Source organism: Procambarus clarkii, unplaced genomic scaffold (genome assembly GCF_040958095.1).
Source record: "Procambarus clarkii isolate CNS0578487 unplaced genomic scaffold, FALCON_Pclarkii_2.0 HiC_scaffold_408, whole genome shotgun sequence".
NCBI lineage: Eukaryota > Metazoa > Arthropoda > Malacostraca > Decapoda > Cambaridae > Procambarus > Procambarus clarkii.
The window spans coordinates 150725-171294 of NW_027189441.1; the positions used below are offsets into that span (position 1 = coordinate 150725).

The 20570-nt window shown below is 51.5% G+C and overlaps 2 non-coding genes and 1 pseudogene across 2 annotated transcripts; all 3 read right to left on the minus strand.

Annotated features, from left to right (window-relative positions):
- Positions 1 to 8756: 8756 nt before the first annotated feature.
- Positions 8757 to 8949, minus strand: LOC138361494 (U2 spliceosomal RNA). Its single transcript, XR_011226987.1, has one exon. It is a non-coding gene; the product is annotated as a U2 spliceosomal RNA (small nuclear RNA).
- Positions 8950 to 11646: 2697 nt separating this feature from the next.
- Positions 11647 to 11839, minus strand: LOC138361495 (U2 spliceosomal RNA). The gene has a single exon (XR_011226988.1). It is a non-coding gene; the product is annotated as a U2 spliceosomal RNA (small nuclear RNA).
- A 2698-nt stretch (positions 11840 to 14537) lies between these two features.
- Positions 14538 to 14717, minus strand: LOC138361491 (U2 spliceosomal RNA; annotated as a pseudogene).
- Between the last annotated feature and the right edge of the window lie 5853 nt (positions 14718 to 20570).

The following is a 20570-nucleotide window of genomic DNA, read 5'->3' on the forward strand; positions in this document are numbered from 1 at the left end:
CCTGGAGAGCAGGGTTATGTCATCTGCGTAGGCAAGGCAGGGATGCTTGAGACCTGGGTCTGCTTGTAGTCCGGTGTTGATGATGGACCTCACTATAGGTTCAATTGCGATGTTGAACAATAAGCCACTGATGGGGCATCCTTGTCTGACCCCGCAATCAGCTGGGATATCATTTGTTTCACCACTCGCCGTTTGAATCTTGGTGGAATTTCCTCTTGTAATGCCCTGGATCACCGTGACAAAGTCTGCTCCCACGCCCATCCGTGTGAGGGAGGCGTCGATGAGTTCTAATGGCACGGAACCAAAGGCGTTTGTGAGGTCAAGTGACGCAATGCAAATCTCTTTGTTGCTGTCTCGTGCCTCGTCAAGGTAGTGCTGGATGATGTAATTGTGCTCAAGGACCCCGTCTGATGCCATAAATCCTTTTTGCGCAGAGCACAGGGCCTGATTTTGCTCAATCCATCTCCTCAGTCTTGCGGCCAGAACTCCTGTGTATAGCTTGTAGATTGTCCTACACAGAGCAATGGGCCGCCAATTATTGATGTCGTGTGGGTCACCATCCTTGGGAATGAGGATGGTTCTTGACGTTTTCCAGTCCTGGGGGATCTTTTTCTGTTGCAGGCAGATGTTGAATATCGCCGCTATCACCTTACAGTCAGGGTCAGCCTGTTTCCAGTGTCTGTAGGTGATTCTGTCATTCCCAGGGGCGCTGTTTTCAGCTCTCATCAGCCTCACCCCCACTTCCCCTTCTCTAATTGGGTCCAGATTAATTTCAGCGCGATCTTCCTGTGCATCCGATATGGACTGAAGTGTGGCTGGGTCTTCTATTGGTGGTTGAGCGGCTAGGACTTCTGAGAAATGCCTTTCTATGGTCTCACAGGGGATCTCACAGCGGCGACTTTCTCCTGATGTGATCAGCCTCACTGCCCTTCGTCTGTTCCTTCTGTAAAGGCGTTGGATCGCCTTGCAGTTGTTGACATCGATGGCTGGGGGGGCTGGTCTACTCTCGTCTATCCGGATGTTGCAGTGGGCTTGGACCGCTTCTGTAATTTCATTCAGGAGGCTCGAGAACTCGTCCCAGTTCGGGGAGCGTAGCAGTGCCAGCAGGGGAGCGTAGAAGGGTTCTAGTGCCCAGTCTTGGGTCGCCTCATCTGGTTGCAGTTCTTGTTGGTCGGCCTCGTCTGGTTCTTGATCTAGCCGTACCGCTTCACCACCGTTGTCAAGTATTTGAGACACATCTCCCCCGTGGTCTTCATTGTCGTCCTCGCCGCTCGCCTCTGGGGAGGCCCGGTCTTCGTCCTCACGCCCTGTGGGATCAGGGTGGATAGGAGAGGGGTGTTGGGTGAAAGGAACCTGTATCACAATGGGTGATAGAGGGGGGGGTGGTCGGTGAGGCTGTGGGTGCTGGAGAGGGGGTAGGATTGGTGGGGGTGAGGGGGTGGGGGATGGTACTGGGGATAGCGGAATAGGTGATGCGGGTGGTGGTGGCGGGGGTGAGGGGGTGGGGGATGGTACTGGGGATAAAGGAATAGGTGATGCGGGTGGTGGTGGAGTGGGGTTGGTGGGTGGGGGGGGTAGGGTGTCAGGGCGGTGAGGTGCTGGGTCAGGTGCTTGGGTGCGGGGTGGCTCCCTTCCGTCTGGGTCCTGTTGGTTGTCGTTCCGTCGCTCCGGGCCTGTTCGTCTCACGTGGTACAGCTCATGACTCATTTTCCCTATGACTGAATTGCATGAAAAGTCGCAATTCGGTCTGTTACATGGGAACGCTAGCTGGACGCTGTCATCTTGTCTTGCTGCCATAATACCTTGAAGCCGAGCACATGAGTGGGTGGACGGTCTTAGTCCCAACGTTTTTCTGCACCCTGCACACTTGTATTTTGTTTGCCCGATCTTAATGTTGTGGCCACCACTCAGGTGTCTCACTAGGGAAACTCTTTGACACGTCCATGATTTCCCTGAGTGGACGTGGGGGCAGGCGGTCTCAGTGCACTTGAAGTGTCTCGGTAGTGGGAACCAAATGATGAGGGTTGTTCCCTGTCTTTGTGGCTGTTGGTCCGCACTTGGGGTGTCAGGGGCTGCCCTGTTCGCGTTGTTCTCTTCTCCAGGGGCGGGGGACCCATGGTTGGGGGGTCTTTGTGTATTATTCTGATCGATTATTCCTCCAGGGGTTCCGTTCCTCACTTGGTTCAGGAGCCCGTTGATCTCCTGGCTCATTGTTAGGGCATCCTGGCTGTCATTGCTGCTGTCGGATTCATTCTGGACCCTCCTGAATGTATAGCGCCTGTTCCGGGGTCTTTGGGAGACAGGGCTATCCCAGAAGTCTCGTTCGTCGCTGGCGCCGACCCCCAAAACCGTCACCTGGCCTGTGGCTGTCTGGGAGTTGTCGCTGGGGTCGGCCCTAGTGGTGGAAATCTTGGTGGAGCCAGGGCCGGCCCTCAGGGGTGTCTTGCTGGCCCTCAGGGGTGTATTGCCGGCCCTCAGGGGTGAATTGCCGGCCCCAATCCTACCGGGTTTTCGTGTGTGGTGTGTTCCTGGGCGAACGTCGCTGGCGCCGACCCCTGGTCCAGTCTCCGCAACTATGGCTGTCTGGGAGTCGTCGCTGGGGTTGGCCCCAGTGGTGTATGTCCTGGTACTGCCAGGGCCTGCCCTCAGGGGTGTATTGCCTGCTCCAGCCCTTAATTGTTTGTTGGTGGAGTCAGCCTTAGGGCTAGTGTCGCTGGAGCCGACCCCGGGGCTTGCGTCGCTGGTGCCGACCCCCCGATCCGCGGGCGTCGAGCCGGACCTCAGGTGTGAAGCGCCCGCCAATCTGGGCTTATTGGTCTGGTCGCTTAAGCCGATTCCGCCAGCTGATCTGATTAAGTCGCCTGGGCCGACCCTCGATGTAAAGCTGTAGAACGGCGTCCTAGATGGGGTCGTCCTTGGAGCCAACATATCCGGGTCGTCCTCGGGGCTGTCGTCGCTGATGGTGATCATCTCATCAGGGACCACTTTCACATTCCTGGTCCCCGGGTTTGTCCTGCCGAAGGTGGTCCCAGTAGAGGTCCCTCTCGGGGCCGCCTCGCCAAGGGCGACCTCGGGGCGTCTAGTATCGTCGGTAGCCGGCCTCGTAGCACTGGCCTCCTTCCTCTCGTTTGTCGAGTCGACCTTTCCCTGAGCCAGCCGCACAGGACTGGCCCCAGGGCAAGGGAGTGTGGTCCTCCTCGAGGCCGCCTCGCCAAGGGCGACCCCGGTGGTGCTGGTGGAGTCACGGGGTAGCCTCACATCTCCTTCCACACCCTGTGCGTCGACCTTACCCTGAGCCAGCCGCACAGGACTGGCCCCAGGGCAAGGGAGTATGGTCCTCCTCGAGGCCGCCTCGCCAAGGGCGACCCCGGTGGTGCTGGTGGAGTCACGGGGTATCCTCACTTCTCCTTCCACACCCTGCGCGTCGACCTTACCCTGAGCCAGCCGCACAGGACTGGCCCCAGGGCAAGGGAGTATGGTCCTCCTCGAGGCCGCCTCGCCAAGGGCGACCCCGGTGGTGCTGGTGGAGTCACGGGGTAGCCACACATCTCCTTCCACACCCTGCGCGTCGACCTTACCCTGAGCCAGCCGCACAGGACTGGCCCCAGGGCAAGGGAGTATGGTCCTCCTCGAGGCCGCCTCGCCAAGGGCGACCCCGGTGGTGCTGGTGGAGTCACGGGGTATCCTCACATCTCCTTCCACACCCTGCGCGTCGACCTTACCCTGAGCCAGCCGCACAGGACTGGCCCCAGGGCAAGGGAGTATGGTCCTCCTCGAGGCCGCCTCGCCAAGGGCGACCCCGGTGGTGCTGGTGGAGTCACGGGGTATCCTCACATCTCCTTCCACACCCTGCGCGTCGACCTTACCCTGAGCCAGCCGCACAGGACTGGCCCCAGGGCAAGGGAGTATGGTCCTCCTCGAGGCCGCCTCGCCAAGGGCGACCCCGGTGGTGCTGGTGGGGTCACGGGGTATCCTCACATCTCCTTCCACACCCTGCGCGTCGACCTTACCCTGAGCCAGCCGCACAGGACTGGCCCCAGGGCAAGGGAGTATGGTCCTCCTCGAGGCCGCCTCGCCAAGGGCGACCCCGGTGGTGCTGGTGGAGTCGCGGGGTATCCTCACATCTCCTTCCACGCCCTGCGCGTCGACCTTACCCTGAGCCAGCCGCACAGGACTGGCCCCAGGGCAAGGGAGTATGGTCCTCCTCGAGGCCGCCTCGCCAAGGGCGACCCCGGTGGTGCTGGTGGAGTCACGGGGTATCCTCACATCTCCTTCCACACCCTGCGCGTCGACCTTACCCTGAGCCAGCCGCACAGGACTGGCCCCAGGGCAAGGGAGTATGGTCCTCCTCGAGGCCGCCTCGCCAAGGGCGACCCCGGTGGTGCTGGTGGAGTCACGGGGTATCCTCACATCTCCTCCTACACCCTGCGCGTCGACCTTACCCTGAGCCAGCCGCACAGGACTGGCCCCAGGGCAAGGGAGTATGGTCCTCCTCGAGGCCGCCTCGCCAAGGGCGACCCCGGTGGTGCTGGTGGAATCACGGGCTATCCTCACATCTCCTCCTACACCCTGCGCGTCGACCTTACCCTGAGCCAGCCGCACAGGACTGGCCCCAGGGCAAGGGAGTATGGTCCTCCTCGAGGCCGCCTCGCCAAGGGCGACCCCGGTGGTGCTGGTGGAGTCACGGGGTATCCTCACATCTCCTTCCACACCCTGCGCGTCGACCTTACCCTGAGCCAGCCGCACAGGACTGGCCCCAGGGCAAGGGAGTATGGTCCTCCTCGAGGCCGCCTCGCCAAGGGCGACCCCGGTGTTGTTCGTGGAGTGGGCCAGCCTCACAGCGCTGACCCCCGCTTTTCTGCCTCGGGCGTCGACCCCACCCCGAGCCAGCCTCCCAAGACTGACCCCAGAGTGGGGGAGTATGGTCCTCCTTGAGGCCGCCTCGCCAAGGGCGACCTCATGGCCGGCGGTCGTCGTCATCCATGCAGTGGACTCATCAAGGTCGATTACCAGGCAGTCGTCGTCACTGGAGTCGTCTTCTTCCATTCTTGCATCACTAGGGACAGGGCATGTAGTCGTCCTTGAGTCATTGTCCGTCTTGAGCACCGAGGCCGACTCACCAAGGTCGACCTCGGTTCCCACCAATGCTGCTGGTCCATCGTTCTGGCGGCCGGTGTGGTGTGGGTTGTGTCTGTGGGCAGCGACCTGGGTTGTCGCCTGCAGGGTTTGGTCCTCCACCTCCCATGGGACCGTCAGCCTTGAAGGCCGTCGTGGATCCATCACATGTGATGGACGCACGAGGCCGTGACTGGGCTAGAGACAGACATTGACTATGTTGCCCCATTAACTCCGAAAAACGGGCGTGCGGACGACAACACAGTCAGTGTTTAGCATAGGCTATGTTCGTCCTCCAGCACCTGGCTCAAGGCACAGATGTGGAGGAAGACAGAGTCTATGGTCTCTCCTTCAGGCGACTGGCCCCGGACAGGCCAGCCCCTGAAGGTCGACGGCAATCACAGGGGACTTGCCGTTTTGCCAGCCACTATGTAAAGTTTGAGAAGCTTGCTCCCCCCTTTACCAGTGATCGGGTCTGGGCTAACTCCCAAAGCCGCCACTAGATGGCTGGACGGTCGGTGTTGGTGGAAGCGCGCTCGCTGATTGGGCCGGTCCTTTAACTCCTTCTTACCCGGAGGGGAAGGTCGTGCGGACACCGACACAATCTATGCAAGCATAAATTGAGTTTCCCTCCGAGCTCCTTGAGCCTTGTACAAGGCAGAAGCTCAGAGAGTAACGCAATTTATTGCGTTTCCCACCGAAAGACTGGCCCCGGACAAGCCAGTCGGTGGAGGTGGACAGCAAGCCGTGAGGCTTGCTGTCTCACCGGTCGAGGCGGATGGGCGACGCGGCGACCCAACTCCCTCTTCCCACAGGTAGTTTTAAGACTACCAGGATCGCTGAAGTGTAGATTCTACTATTCCTTTAACTCCTTGCGGGCGTGCGGACAATAGTACAGTACTACACTTTGATCTTAGCCAAAAGGCCGAGAAGCGATAGGATGCATGGTTGCTCTGCAACACCAGGCAACAATTGCGGCTAGAAACCACGTAGCGAGTTTCAATTGCAAAAGGGCATGTGATTATCGTTGAGTAATATTCGAATTCAAGCATACATATAAACGCCATGCAGTAAAGGCTTTAACCATTTCTTACCTGATCAATGAATTTATATATATATGCAAATTCATGATATTACATGGTTTCATTCATGAGTAGTGAATATGTAACTGGCGGCAAAGTGGTAAACAGACTCGCGTGGCGTTTCACGAATTCGCTCCTGGCCAGGGAGTATAGCGCTTAACTCTAATACATAAACCTCCATTTGTCATGTGTCTTAAGGTAGCTACAGCTTTTGAAAAGTACAATAACGAATTAAAAGTGCAAGGGGCCTGTTACGCCAACGCTCGTCAAAAAATATAAATAGGAGACGTTCTCTCTCTGATACCATAACAGAAAACGAACAGCACTATTACGCGCCAACTATTCCATTTTTGTATATATATCACGACTTTTTCACATCTAACACTTTGCTTGATACATCGTTTTCACAAACCGGAGACGAGGCGAAGCGAGGCAGGGCTGGGTGGCGAGAGGCTAGAGGCTAGAGGCTAGAGGCTAGAGGCTAGAGGCGAGAGGCGAGAGGCGAGAGGCGAGAGGCGAGAGGCGAGAGGCGAGAGGCGAGAGACGAGAGACGAGAGACGAGAGACGAGAGACGAGAGACGAGAGACGAGAGACGAGAGACGAGAGACGAGAGACGAGAGACGAGAGACGAGAGACGAGAGACGAGAGACGAGAGACGAGAGACGAGAGACTAGAGACTAGAGACTAGAGACTAGAGACTAGAGACTAGAGACGAGAGACGAGAGACGAGAGACGAGAGACGAGAGACGTGACGTGATGCCATGCCATGCCATGCCATGCCATGCCATGCCATTCAATGCCTTGTGATTCAATACCATGCAGTTCAATGCGATGCGATGCAATGACATGCGATTCGATGCCATGCGAGGCGAGGCGAGGCGATGCATCATCTAACATAACGCGATTCCCTGGAAAACGACTCTGTTGTTGAATGAACAACAAAGCTAAGATATAAGAAGATGTAAGTAATTCGAGAAGTCTGAGTACTGTAGGTACTATAGCAAATTCATTGCTTAATATATGTGAATGTGTAAGGAATCCATCCATCGCTTTTACCGAGTATACAAATACTCGGTCATTGTTGGTGTTTAGGGAGGTAAATGAAGTATTGCAAAGCTAATTACGAAACTAGCTTTCACAATGACATTTGGTGGTTGGTCGCTTTGCAAATTATAGTAGATTCTATATCAATTTTATTCGTTATTTTACGTGAATGAATGTGTGCCTGCATACATTGCCTAAATAAAGAATGTAAATATACGTCGGTGGTGTTTAGAGGGGTGAATGAAGCATTTGAAATCTAAATAGGAAACTAGCATTCAAATGGAGAGGGGTGAGAGTGCAGGTGCGCTTGAACTTGGGTGGGTTCTGGGTTTCATTGACGTATATATTACAGGTGAATGTGTGCATCGAATGCTCGATTGAAGTATATAAATACACATTGTTAGTGTGTATTGAGGTAAATGATGGATTGTAAAGCTAATCAAGACACTGGAATTCACTTTGAGGCTAGTGGCTGGCCGGCTGGCAGGCAAGCGTGGAAGTGGCAAACGATCGTTGAGTTGCCGTGTAAAACCACACCAAAGCAACACCTCCCTCCATCTCAAGTCGAATTTCGTCTTTATTACGCATTGGTACATTCCAGCAATGGTAAATTAAATAGATAAACGTCTAATCTTGATGTATGTATGAATATAATTTCGCCGTCAGAGCCGACTAAGGAATTCCGAGTGATATACACACACACTCCTCCCTCCCTCACTCACAAGGGAGAGTGAGTAAGTAATTTCGTAAAAAAAGAGAATAGCATGCCAACAATGGGTAACTATTATAGTTAGGTTCTCGATCATAGTAAACCCGTTGATTTAGAGTTTATTTGCACAATGACCACATCATATTAGATGCCATTTAAATACCAAATCCAGTTCTCCAGTAAATGCAGACACAAGTCTAACACTATTCAACCCATCTCTACCAGCCTTTTCATAACAAACCACTAAGCTACCTAAACCAGTTTCCACACTTATATAAATAGAGAAAAACTTCACCCTATATAACCTATCTCAGAAAACAAACAAAATCAATTAAAATTGCACTAACTGGCAACCCCCCATTCATAAAATCAACTTCTTTCCTTCCACACCAACCATCGTATTTCTTTGCTCGCACATAATCTTTAATCTAAAGTTATTAAATGATATTACTCACCTCACTCTCCTTCTTTCTCCTTCTTTCTCCTTCCTTCCTTCCTTCCTTCCTTCCTTCCTTCCTTCCTTCCTTCCTTCCTTCCTTCCTTCCTTCCTTCCTTCCTTCCTTCCTTCCTTCCTTCCTTCCCTCTAACTCGTTGCAGTTGTTCAGCTTCGACCCATCAAACCCGGACTCGACTGACGACTCACTTCTGCTGCTCGTTCCAAGGCTTTTTCCTCATACGATGTTGGCTGGTGTGAAGTAATTACTGCAATTCAAATTAACACGATTCATTAATGTACATAACCAATTAACATAATCGTCTCCTACTTGATTTTGACTAGTTGATAGGGTTGTTTTTGGTCTCCCCGAAGGGAGTGGACCGATCCCAGAGGTACTGCAATACCGGGCCGATCCGCGGCAAAGGTGGAGCAAGCTCCTAGCACTTCGCCATGTTGCAAAAATCAGTTTAATATCGAGGATCCCACATGGGGATCGTATCAGATATTAAGCTGATAAGAACAGATACTACACTTTGATCTTAGCCAAAAGGCCGAGAAGCGATAGGATGCATGGTTGCTCTGCAACACCAGGCAACAATTGCGGCTAGAAACCACGTAGCGAGTTTCAATTGCAAAAGGGCATGTGATTATCGTTGAGTAATATTCGAATTCAAGCATACATATAAACGCCATGCAGTAAAGGCTTTAACCATTTCTTACCTGATCAATGAATTTATATATATATGCAAATTCATGATATTACATGGTTTCATTCATGAGTAGTGAATATGTAACTGGCGGCAAAGTGGTAAACAGACTCGCGTGGCGTTTCACGAATTCGCTCCTGGCCAGGGAGTATAGCGCTTAACTCTAATACATAAACCTCCATTTGTCATGTGTCTTAAGGTAGCTACAGCTTTTGAAAAGTACAATAACGAATTAAAAGTGCAAGGGGCCTGTTACGCCAACGCTCGTCAAAAAATATAAATAGGAGACGTTCTCTCTCTGATACCATAACAGAAAACGAACAGCACTATTACGCGCCAACTATTCCATTTTTGTATATATATCACGACTTTTTCACATCTAACACTTTGCTTGATACATCGTTTTCACAAACCGGAGACGAGGCGAAGCGAGGCAGGGCTGGGTGGCGAGAGGCTAGAGGCTAGAGGCTAGAGGCGAGAGGCGAGAGGCGAGAGGCGAGAGGCGAGAGGCGAGAGACGAGAGACGAGAGACGAGAGACGAGAGACGAGAGACGAGAGACGAGAGACGAGAGACGAGAGACGAGAGACGAGAGACGAGAGACGAGAGACGAGAGACGAGAGACGAGAGACGAGAGACGAGAGACGAGAGACGAGAGACGAGAGACTAGAGACTAGAGACTAGAGACTAGAGACTAGAGACTAGAGACGAGAGACGAGAGACGAGAGACGAGAGACGAGAGACGTGACGTGATGCCATGCCATGCCATGCCATGCCATGCCATGCCATTCAATGCCTTGTGATTCAATACCATGCAGTTCAATGCGATGCGATGCAATGACATGCGATTCGATGCCATGCGAGGCGAGGCGAGGCGATGCATCATCTAACATAACGCGATTCCCTGGAAAACGACTCTGTTGTTGAATGAACAACAAAGCTAAGATATAAGAAGATGTAAGTAATTCGAGAAGTCTGAGTACTGTAGGTACTATAGCAAATTCATTGCTTAATATATGTGAATGTGTAAGGAATCCATCCATCGCTTTTACCGAGTATACAAATACTCGGTCATTGTTGGTGTTTAGGGAGGTAAATGAAGTATTGCAAAGCTAATTACGAAACTAGCTTTCACAATGACATTTGGTGGTTGGTCGCTTTGCAAATTATAGTAGATTCTATATCAATTTTATTCGTTATTTTACGTGAATGAATGTGTGCCTGCATACATTGCCTAAATAAAGAATGTAAATATACGTCGGTGGTGTTTAGAGGGGTGAATGAAGCATTTGAAATCTAAATAGGAAACTAGCATTCAAATGGAGAGGGGTGAGAGTGCAGGTGCGCTTGAACTTGGGTGGGTTCTGGGTTTCATTGACGTATATATTACAGGTGAATGTGTGCATCGAATGCTCGATTGAAGTATATAAATACACATTGTTAGTGTGTATTGAGGTAAATGATGGATTGTAAAGCTAATCAAGACACTGGAATTCACTTTGAGGCTAGTGGCTGGCCGGCTGGCAGGCAAGCGTGGAAGTGGCAAACGATCGTTGAGTTGCCGTGTAAAACCACACCAAAGCAACACCTCCCTCCATCTCAAGTCGAATTTCGTCTTTATTACGCATTGGTACATTCCAGCAATGGTAAATTAAATAGATAAACGTCTAATCTTGATGTATGTATGAATATAATTTCGCCGTCAGAGCCGACTAAGGAATTCCGAGTGATATACACACACACTCCTCCCTCCCTCACTCACAAGGGAGAGTGAGTAAGTAATTTCGTAAAAAAAGAGAATAGCATGCCAACAATGGGTAACTATTATAGTTAGGTTCTCGATCATAGTAAACCCGTTGATTTAGAGTTTATTTGCACAATGACCACATCATATTAGATGCCATTTAAATACCAAATCCAGTTCTCCAGTAAATGCAGACACAAGTCTAACACTATTCAACCCATCTCTACCAGCCTTTTCATAACAAACCACTAAGCTACCTAAACCAGTTTCCACACTTATATAAATAGAGAAAAACTTCACCCTATATAACCTATCTCAGAAAACAAACAAAATCAATTAAAATTGCACTAACTGGCAACCCCCCATTCATAAAATCAACTTCTTTCCTTCCACACCAACCATCGTATTTCTTTGCTCGCACATAATCTTTAATCTAAAGTTATTAAATGATATTACTCACCTCACTCTCCTTCTTTCTCCTTCTTTCTCCTTCCTTCCTTCCTTCCTTCCTTCCTTCCTTCCTTCCTTCCTTCCTTCCTTCCTTCCTTCCTTCCTTCCTTCCTTCCTTCCTTCCTTCCTTCCTTCCCTCTAACTCGTTGCAGTTGTTCAGCTTCGACCCATCAAACCCGGACTCGACTGACGACTCACTTCTGCTGCTCGTTCCAAGGCTTTTTCCTCATACGATGTTGGCTGGTGTGAAGTAATTACTGCAATTCAAATTAACACGATTCATTAATGTACATAACCAATTAACATAATCGTCTCCTACTTGATTTTGACTAGTTGATAGGGTTGTTTTTGGTCTCCCCGAAGGGAGTGGACCGATCCCAGAGGTACTGCAATACCGGGCCGATCCGCGGCAAAGGTGGAGCAAGCTCCTAGCACTTCGCCATGTTGCAAAAATCAGTTTAATATCGAGGATCCCACATGGGGATCGTATCAGATATTAAGCTGATAAGAACAGATACTACACTTTGATCTTAGCCAAAAGGCCGAGAAGCGATAGGATGCATGGTTGCTCTGCAACACCAGGCAACAATTGCGGCTAGAAACCACGTAGCGAGTTTCAATTGCAAAAGGGCATGTGATTATCGTTGAGTAATATTCGAATTCAAGCATACATATAAACGCCATGCAGTAAAGGCTTTAACCATTTCTTACCTGATCAATGAATTTATATATATATGCAAATTCATGATATTACATGGTTTCATTCATGAGTAGTGAATATGTAACTGGCGGCAAAGTGGTAAACAGACTCGCGTGGCGTTTCACGAATTCGCTCCTGGCCAGGGAGTATAGCGCTTAACTCTAATACATAAACCTCCATTTGTCATGTGTCTTAAGGTAGCTACAGCTTTTGAAAAGTACAATAACGAATTAAAAGTGCAAGGGGCCTGTTACGCCAACGCTCGTCAAAAAATATAAATAGGAGACGTTCTCTCTCTGATACCATAACAGAAAACGAACAGCACTATTACGCGCCAACTATTCCATTTTTGTATATATATCACGACTTTTTCACATCTAACACTTTGCTTGATACATCGTTTTCACAAACCGGAGACGAGGCGAAGCGAGGCAGGGCTGGGTGGCGAGAGGCTAGAGGCTAGAGGCTAGAGGCGAGAGGCGAGAGGCGAGAGGCGAGAGGCGAGAGGCGAGAGACGAGAGACGAGAGACGAGAGACGAGAGACGAGAGACGAGAGACGAGAGACGAGAGACGAGAGACGAGAGACGAGAGACGAGAGACGAGAGACGAGAGACGAGAGACGAGAGACGAGAGACGAGAGACGAGAGACGAGAGACTAGAGACTAGAGACTAGAGACTAGAGACTAGAGACTAGAGACGAGAGACGAGAGACGAGAGACGAGAGACGAGAGACGTGACGTGATGCCATGCCATGCCATGCCATGCCATGCCATGCCATTCAATGCCTTGTGATTCAATACCATGCAGTTCAATGCGATGCGATGCAATGACATGCGATTCGATGCCATGCGAGGCGAGGCGAGGCGATGCATCATCTAACATAACGCGATTCCCTGGAAAACGACTCTGTTGTTGAATGAACAACAAAGCTAAGATATAAGAAGATGTAAGTAATTCGAGAAGTCTGAGTACTGTAGGTACTATAGCAAATTCATTGCTTAATATATGTGAATGTGTAAGGAATCCATCCATCGCTTTTACCGAGTATACAAATACTCGGTCATTGTTGGTGTTTAGGGAGGTAAATGAAGTATTGCAAAGCTAATTACGAAACTAGCTTTCACAATGACATTTGGTGGTTGGTCGCTTTGCAAATTATAGTAGATTCTATATCAATTTTATTCGTTATTTTACGTGAATGAATGTGTGCCTGCATACATTGCCTAAATAAAGAATGTAAATATACGTCGGTGGTGTTTAGAGGGGTGAATGAAGCATTTGAAATCTAAATAGGAAACTAGCATTCAAATGGAGAGGGGTGAGAGTGCAGGTGCGCTTGAACTTGGGTGGGTTCTGGGTTTCATTGACGTATATATTACAGGTGAATGTGTGCATCGAATGCTCGATTGAAGTATATAAATACACATTGTTAGTGTGTATTGAGGTAAATGATGGATTGTAAAGCTAATCAAGACACTGGAATTCACTTTGAGGCTAGTGGCTGGCCGGCTGGCAGGCAAGCGTGGAAGTGGCAAACGATCGTTGAGTTGCCGTGTAAAACCACACCAAAGCAACACCTCCCTCCATCTCAAGTCGAATTTCGTCTTTATTACGCATTGGTACATTCCAGCAATGGTAAATTAAATAGATAAACGTCTAATCTTGATGTATGTATGAATATAATTTCGCCGTCAGAGCCGACTAAGGAATTCCGAGTGATATACACACACACTCCTCCCTCCCTCACTCACAAGGGAGAGTGAGTAAGTAATTTCGTAAAAAAAGAGAATAGCATGCCAACAATGGGTAACTATTATAGTTAGGTTCTCGATCATAGTAAACCCGTTGATTTAGAGTTTATTTGCACAATGACCACATCATATTAGATGCCATTTAAATACCAAATCCAGTTCTCCAGTAAATGCAGACACAAGTCTAACACTATTCAACCCATCTCTACCAGCCTTTTCATAACAAACCACTAAGCTACCTAAACCAGTTTCCACACTTATATAAATAGAGAAAAACTTCACCCTATATAACCTATCTCAGAAAACAAACAAAATCAATTAAAATTGCACTAACTGGCAACCCCCCATTCATAAAATCAACTTCTTTCCTTCCACACCAACCATCGTATTTCTTTGCTCGCACATAATCTTTAATCTAAAGTTATTAAATGATATTACTCACCTCACTCTCCTTCTTTCTCCTTCTTTCTCCTTCCTTCCTTCCTTCCTTCCTTCCTTCCTTCCTTCCTTCCTTCCTTCCTTCCTTCCTTCCTTCCTTCCTTCCTTCCTTCCTTCCTTCCTTCCTTCCTTCCTTCCCTCTAACTCGTTGCAGTTGTTCAGCTTCGACCCATCAAACCCGGACTCGACTGACGACTCACTTCTGCTGCTCGTTCCAAGGCTTTTTCCTCATACGATGTTGGCTGGTGTGAAGTAATTACTGCAATTCAAATTAACACGATTCATTAATGTACATAACCAATTAACATAATCGTCTCCTACTTGATTTTGACTAGTTGATAGGGTTGTTTTTGGTCTCCCCGAAGGGAGTGGACCGATCCCAGAGGTACTGCAATACCGGGCCGATCCGCGGCAAAGGTGGAGCAAGCTCCTAGCACTTCGCCATGTTGCAAAAATCAGTTTAATATCGAGGATCCCACATGGGGATCGTATCAGATATTAAGCTGATAAGAACAGATTTAATTTTTTATTGACGAATGTTTTACATATTGCTTACAATAGCCTTGTGTCTTCACAAGGGTGCATGGGTACATAGTTACATTGGTGTACATAGAATACAATATACATTTTCATACATAGTTGTTAAGGGATCTTTATTTACATTGTGCCGTCTGCCATTAAAAAACTCAAAACAGATGTAATATACAAATTGATATTCTGAAATGAGAAAAAGGTACAGACATGTAAACTAGTATTGTCGAGCGCCTGTGATGTGCTCTATGTACATCATCCGTGACCACCGGATGGTGTCGCTCACGCATAGCCTCCTAAACAGCCTCTGATATCTTCTAGAGGCCAGCCTGTTCATTGGTTTGTCGTTCTTAGGGTCGTATGATCCGAGTGATCCTACAATAAAGGCATATACAGTGACCTGCCTGTAGGTCCGTCTCATTGTCGCTGCTAGCTCTGCATACTTTTCTTCTTTGCCTAGTCTAGCTTCTGCGAAGGCGTCTGGTCCGTTTTCGAAGGGGCAAGTGACGTCAATCAGCATCACCTCTCCGTTTTTTTCTAGAACAATGTCTGGTCTTAGTACATTGTTCGTTCCTGGAACTTGCCGGTTAGTGGAAATGATCTTCCAGTGTCTTCCTTCTGAGGCCTTCAGGATACGATCGACCAGCGCGTTGTGTCGCTGGATCATCGCATTTGACAGCCTCAGGCAATGGTTGATGACGTGGGGTAGCGTCTCGTTCTGGTGGCGACATCTCCTACACCGTTGGTCTCCGTTGATGTTGAATCGGCGGGCTCCGTTTAGGGGTAGAAGATTCAGTCGTGCCCTGTGGATGAAACGCCAGTCAGCAAAGGTTGTAAAAGCCCCGTCCCTAATAAATGCAGACGAAGCCCTCTCCCTCCCAACTTGCTCCATGACTTTCCCCTGGTCAGGTTTACTTCTCAGGTCGTCGTCGCGAAGGCCTCTGTGATGGTTTCTGATGTTCCTTGCGACCAACCTTCTTTCTTTGTGAGTCATAGTTCTCTCCCCACAACAGATTTCCAATGCATCTCCGTCTGTAGACCACTTGGTGTTCAACCTTCCTGACGAGTTGCGGGCTCTTGACCAGAGCGTCTCATGTCCAGAGGGTCTTTGTTCCAAGTCGTCTTTTGAGAGATACTGGCATACATTTTCCAGAGTTGCTTCTTGGCGAATTCTTCGCGACGTTACTCTCTTGCAGTCGTCCCTGGCAATATTCCTCGTTTCTAGATCCGGCGTGGTGAGAAGTTTGAATGCGGAGTCTATGACGAATATGTCAGAGTCTTCTGCGGCGAGGGGTATGCCGCACGAGCCTGCTGCACTCTTTCCATACAGGTAGCCATTGGTTGCCCGCTGTGGCAGGTATAGAGTTTCTTTTATTAGTGGTCTTAAACGGTCATCAAGTTCCTGCCAGTCTCCCTTTCTCAGTTGCCAAGTTCTCATGGCGAACACCGTTGTTGGGAAGACGAAGGACTTCAGGGCATCGATCCTCTGCCAGGGAGCCAATTTACTTGACATTATGGCTACGCCTAGTTGCTTGAACTCATCGATTGCGTTTGCGTTCGGGAGGAGGTGGAAACCTACCGGTCTACCTAGGAATTTGGTTTCCTCCCCATCTCGTCTGCTGCAAATCTGCGATTCCCCTATTGTAAATATGGAGTTTCGCATTCCCCTTGGTTGTCGTCCAGACATGTGCATTGACGAGCATTTCCTTGGGTTGAGTTTTAGGTGCAACTCTTCACAGGCTGCAGAGGTGATGTTGATGAGGTTCTGTAGGCCTTCCGCTGTCCTGGAGAGCAGGGTTATGTCATCTGCGTAGGCAAGGCAGGGATGCTTGAGACCTGGGTCTGCTTGTAGTCCGGTGTTGATGATGGACCTCACTATAGGTTCAATTGCGATGTTGAACAATAAGCCACTGATGGGGCATCCTTGTCTGACCCCGCAATCAGCTGGGATATCATTTGTTTCACCACTCGCCGTTTGAATCTTGGTGGAATTTCCTCTTGTAATGCCCTGGATCACCGTGACAAAGTCTGCTCCCACGCCCATCCGTGTGAGGGAGGCGTCGATGAGTTCTAATGGCACGGAACCAAAGGCGTTTGTGAGGTCAAGTGACGCAATGCAAATCTCTTTGTTGCTGTCTCGTGCCTCGTCAAGGTAGTGCTGGATGATGTAATTGTGCTCAAGGACCCCGTCTGATGCCATAAATCCTTTTTGCGCAGAGCACAGGGCCTGATTTTGCTCAATCCATCTCCTCAGTCTTGCGGCCAGAACTCCTGTGTATAGCTTGTAGATTGTCCTACACAGAGCAATGGGCCGCCAATTATTGATGTCGTGTGGGTCACCATCCTTGGGAATGAGGATGGTTCTTGACGTTTTCCAGTCCTGGGGGATCTTTTTCTGTTGCAGGCAGATGTTGAATATCGCCGCTATCACCTTACAGTCAGGGTCAGCCTGTTTCCAGTGTCTGTAGGTGATTCTGTCATTCCCAGGGGCGCTGTTTTCAGCTCTCATCAGCCTAACCCCCACTTCCCCTTCTCTAATTGGGTCCAGATTAATTTCAGCGCGATCTTCCTGTGCATCCGATATGGACTGAAGTGTGGCTGGGTCTTCTATTGGTGGTTGAGCGGCTAGGACTTCTGAGAAATGCCTTTCTATGGTCTCACAGGGGATCTCACAGCGGCGACTTTCTCCTGATGTGATCAGCCTCACTGCCCTTCGTCTGTTCCTTCTGTAAAGGCGTTGGATCGCCTTGCAGTTGTTGACATCGATGGCTGGGGGGGCTGGTCTACTCTCGTCTATCCGGATGTTGCAGTGGGCTTGGACCGCTTCTGTAATTTCATTCAGGAGGCTCGAGAACTCGTCCCAGTTCGGGGAGCGTAGCAGTGCCAGCAGGGGAGCGTAGAAGGGTTCTAGTGCCCAGTCTTGGGTCGCCTCATCTGGTTGCAGTTCTTGTTGGTCGGCCTCGTCTGGTTCTTGATCTAGCCGTACCGCTTCATCACTGTTGTCAAGTATTTGAGACACATCTCCCCCGTGGTCTTCATTGTCGTCCTCGCCGCTCGCCTCTGGGGAGGCCCGGTCTTCGTCCTCACGCCCTGTGGGATCAGGGTGGATAGGAGAGGGGTGTTGGGGGAAAGGAACCTGTATCACAATGGGTGATAGAGGGGGGGGTGGTCGGTGAGGCTGTGGGTGCTGGAGAGGGGGTAGGATTGGTGGGGGTGAGGGGGTGGGGGATGGTACTGGGGATAACGGAATAGGTGATGCGGGTGGTGGTGGCGGGGGTGAGGGGGTGGGGGATGGTACTGGGGATAAAGGAATAGGTGATGCGGGTGGTGGTGGAGTGGGGTTGGTGGGTGGGGGGGGTAGGGTGTCAGGGCGGTGAGGTGCTGGGTCAGGTGCTTGGGTGCGGGGTGGCTCCCTTCCGTCTGGGTCCTGTTGGTTGTCGTTCCGTCGCTCGGGGCCTGTTCGTCTCACGTGGTACAGCTCATGACTCATTTTCCCTATGACTGAATTGCATGAAAAGTCGCAATTCGGTCTGTTACATGGGAACGCTAGCTGGACGCTGTCATCTTGTCTTGCTGCCATAATACCTTGAAGCCGAGCACATGAGTGGGTGGACGGTCTTAGTCCCAACGTTTTTCTGCACCCTGCACACTTGTATTTTGTTTGCCCGATCTTAATGTTGTGGCCACCACTCAGGTGTCTCACTAGGGAAACTCTTTGACACGTCCATGATTTCCCTGAGTGGACGTGGGGGCAGGCGGTCTCAGTGCACTTGAAGTGTCTCGGTAGTGGGAACCAAATGATGAGGGTTGTTCCCTGTCTTTGTGGCTGTTGGTCCGCACTTGGGGTGTCTGGGGCTGCCCTGTTCGCGTTGTTCTCTTCTCCAGGGGCAGGGGACCCATGGTTGGGGGGTCTTTGTGTATTATTCTGATCGATTATTCCTCCAGGGGTTCCGTTCCTCACTTGGTTCAGGAGCCCGTTGATCTCCTGGCTCATTGTTAGGGCATCCTGGCTGTCATTGCTGCTGTCGGATTCATTCTGGACCCTCCTGAATGTATAGCGCCTGTTCCGGGGTCTTTGGGAGACAGGGCTATCCCAGAAGTCTCGTTCGTCGCTGACGCCGACCCCCAAAACCGTCACCTGGCCTGTGGCTGTCTGGGAGTTGTCGCTGGGGTCGGCCCTAGTGGTGGAAATCTTGGTGGAGCCAGGGCCGGCCCTCAGGGGTGTCTTGCTGGCCCTCAGGGGTGTATTGCCGGCCCTCAGGGGTGAATTGCCGGCCCCAATCCTACCGGGTTTTCGTGTGTAGTGTGTTCCTGGGCGAACGTCGCTGGCGCCGACCCCTGGTCCAGTCTCCGCAACTATGGCTGTCTGGGAGTCGTCGCTGGGGTTGGCCCCAGTGGTGTATGTCCTGGTACTGCCAGGGCCTGCCCTCAGGGGTGTATTGCCTGCTCCAGCCCTTAATTGTTTGTTGGTGGAGTCAGCCTTAGGGCTAGTGTCGCTGGAGCCGACCCCGGGGCTTGCGTCGCTGGTGCCGACCCCCCGATCCGCGGGCGTCGAGCCGGGCCTCAGGTGTGAAGCGCCCGCCAATCTGGGCTTATTGGTCTGGTCGCTTAAGCCGATTCCGCCAGCTGATCTGATTAAGTCGCCTGGGCCGACCCTCGATGTAAAGCTGTAGAACGGCGTCCTAGATGGGGTCGCCCTTGGAGCCAACATATCCGGGTCGTCCTCGGGGCTGTCGTTGCTGATGGTGATCATCTCATCAGGGACCACTTTCACATTCCTGGTCCCCGGGTTTGTCCTGCCGAAGGTGGTCCCAGTAGAGGTCCCTCTCGGGGCCGCCTCGCCAAGGGCGACCTCGGGGCGTCTAGTATCGTCGGTAGCCGGCCTCGTAGCACTGGCCTCCTTCCTCTCGTTTGTCGAGTCGACCTTTCCCTGAGCCAGCCGCACAGGACTGGCCCCAGGGCAAGGGAGTGTGGTCCTCCTCGAGGCCGCCTCGCCAAGGGCGACCCCGGTGGTGCTGGTGGAGTCACGGGGTAGCCTCACATCTCCTTCCACACCCTGCGCGTCGACCTTACCCTGAGCCAGCCGCACAGGACTGGCCCCAGGGCAAGGGAGTATGGTCCTCCTCGAGGCCGCCTCGCCAAGGGCGACCCCGGTGGTGCTGGTGGAGTCACGGGGTATCCTCACTTCTCCTTCCACACCCTGCGCGTCGACCTTACCCTGAGCCAGCCGCACAGGACTGGCCCCAGGGCAAGGGAGTATGGTCCTCCTCGAGGCCGCCTCGCCAAGGGCGACCCCGGTGGTGCTGGTGGAGTCACGGGGTAGCCACACATCTCCTTCCACCCCCTGCGCGTCGACCTTACCCTGAGCCAGCCGCACAGGACTGGCCCCAGGGCAAGGGAGTATGGTCCTCCTCGAGGCCGCCTCGCCAAGGGCGACCCCGGTGGTGCTGGTGGAGTCACGGGGTATCCTCACATCTCCTTCCACACCCTGCGCGTCGACCTTACCCTGAGCCAGCCGCACAGGACTGGCCCCAGGGCAAGGGAGTATGGTCCTCCTCGAGGCCGCCTCGCCAAGGGCGACCCCGGTGGTGCTGGTGGAGTCACGGGGTATCCTCACATCTCTTTCCACACCCTGCGCGTCGACCTTACCCTGAGCCAGCCGCACAGGACTGGCCCCAGGGCAAGGGAGTATGGTCCTCCTCGAGGCCGCCTCGCCAAGGGCGACCCCGGTGGTGCTGGTGGGGTCACGGGGTATCCTCACATCTCCTTCCACACCCTGCGCGTCGACCTTACCCTGAGCCAGCCGCACAGGACTGGCCCCAGGGCAAGGGAGTATGGTCCTCCTCGAGGCCGCCTCGCCAAGGG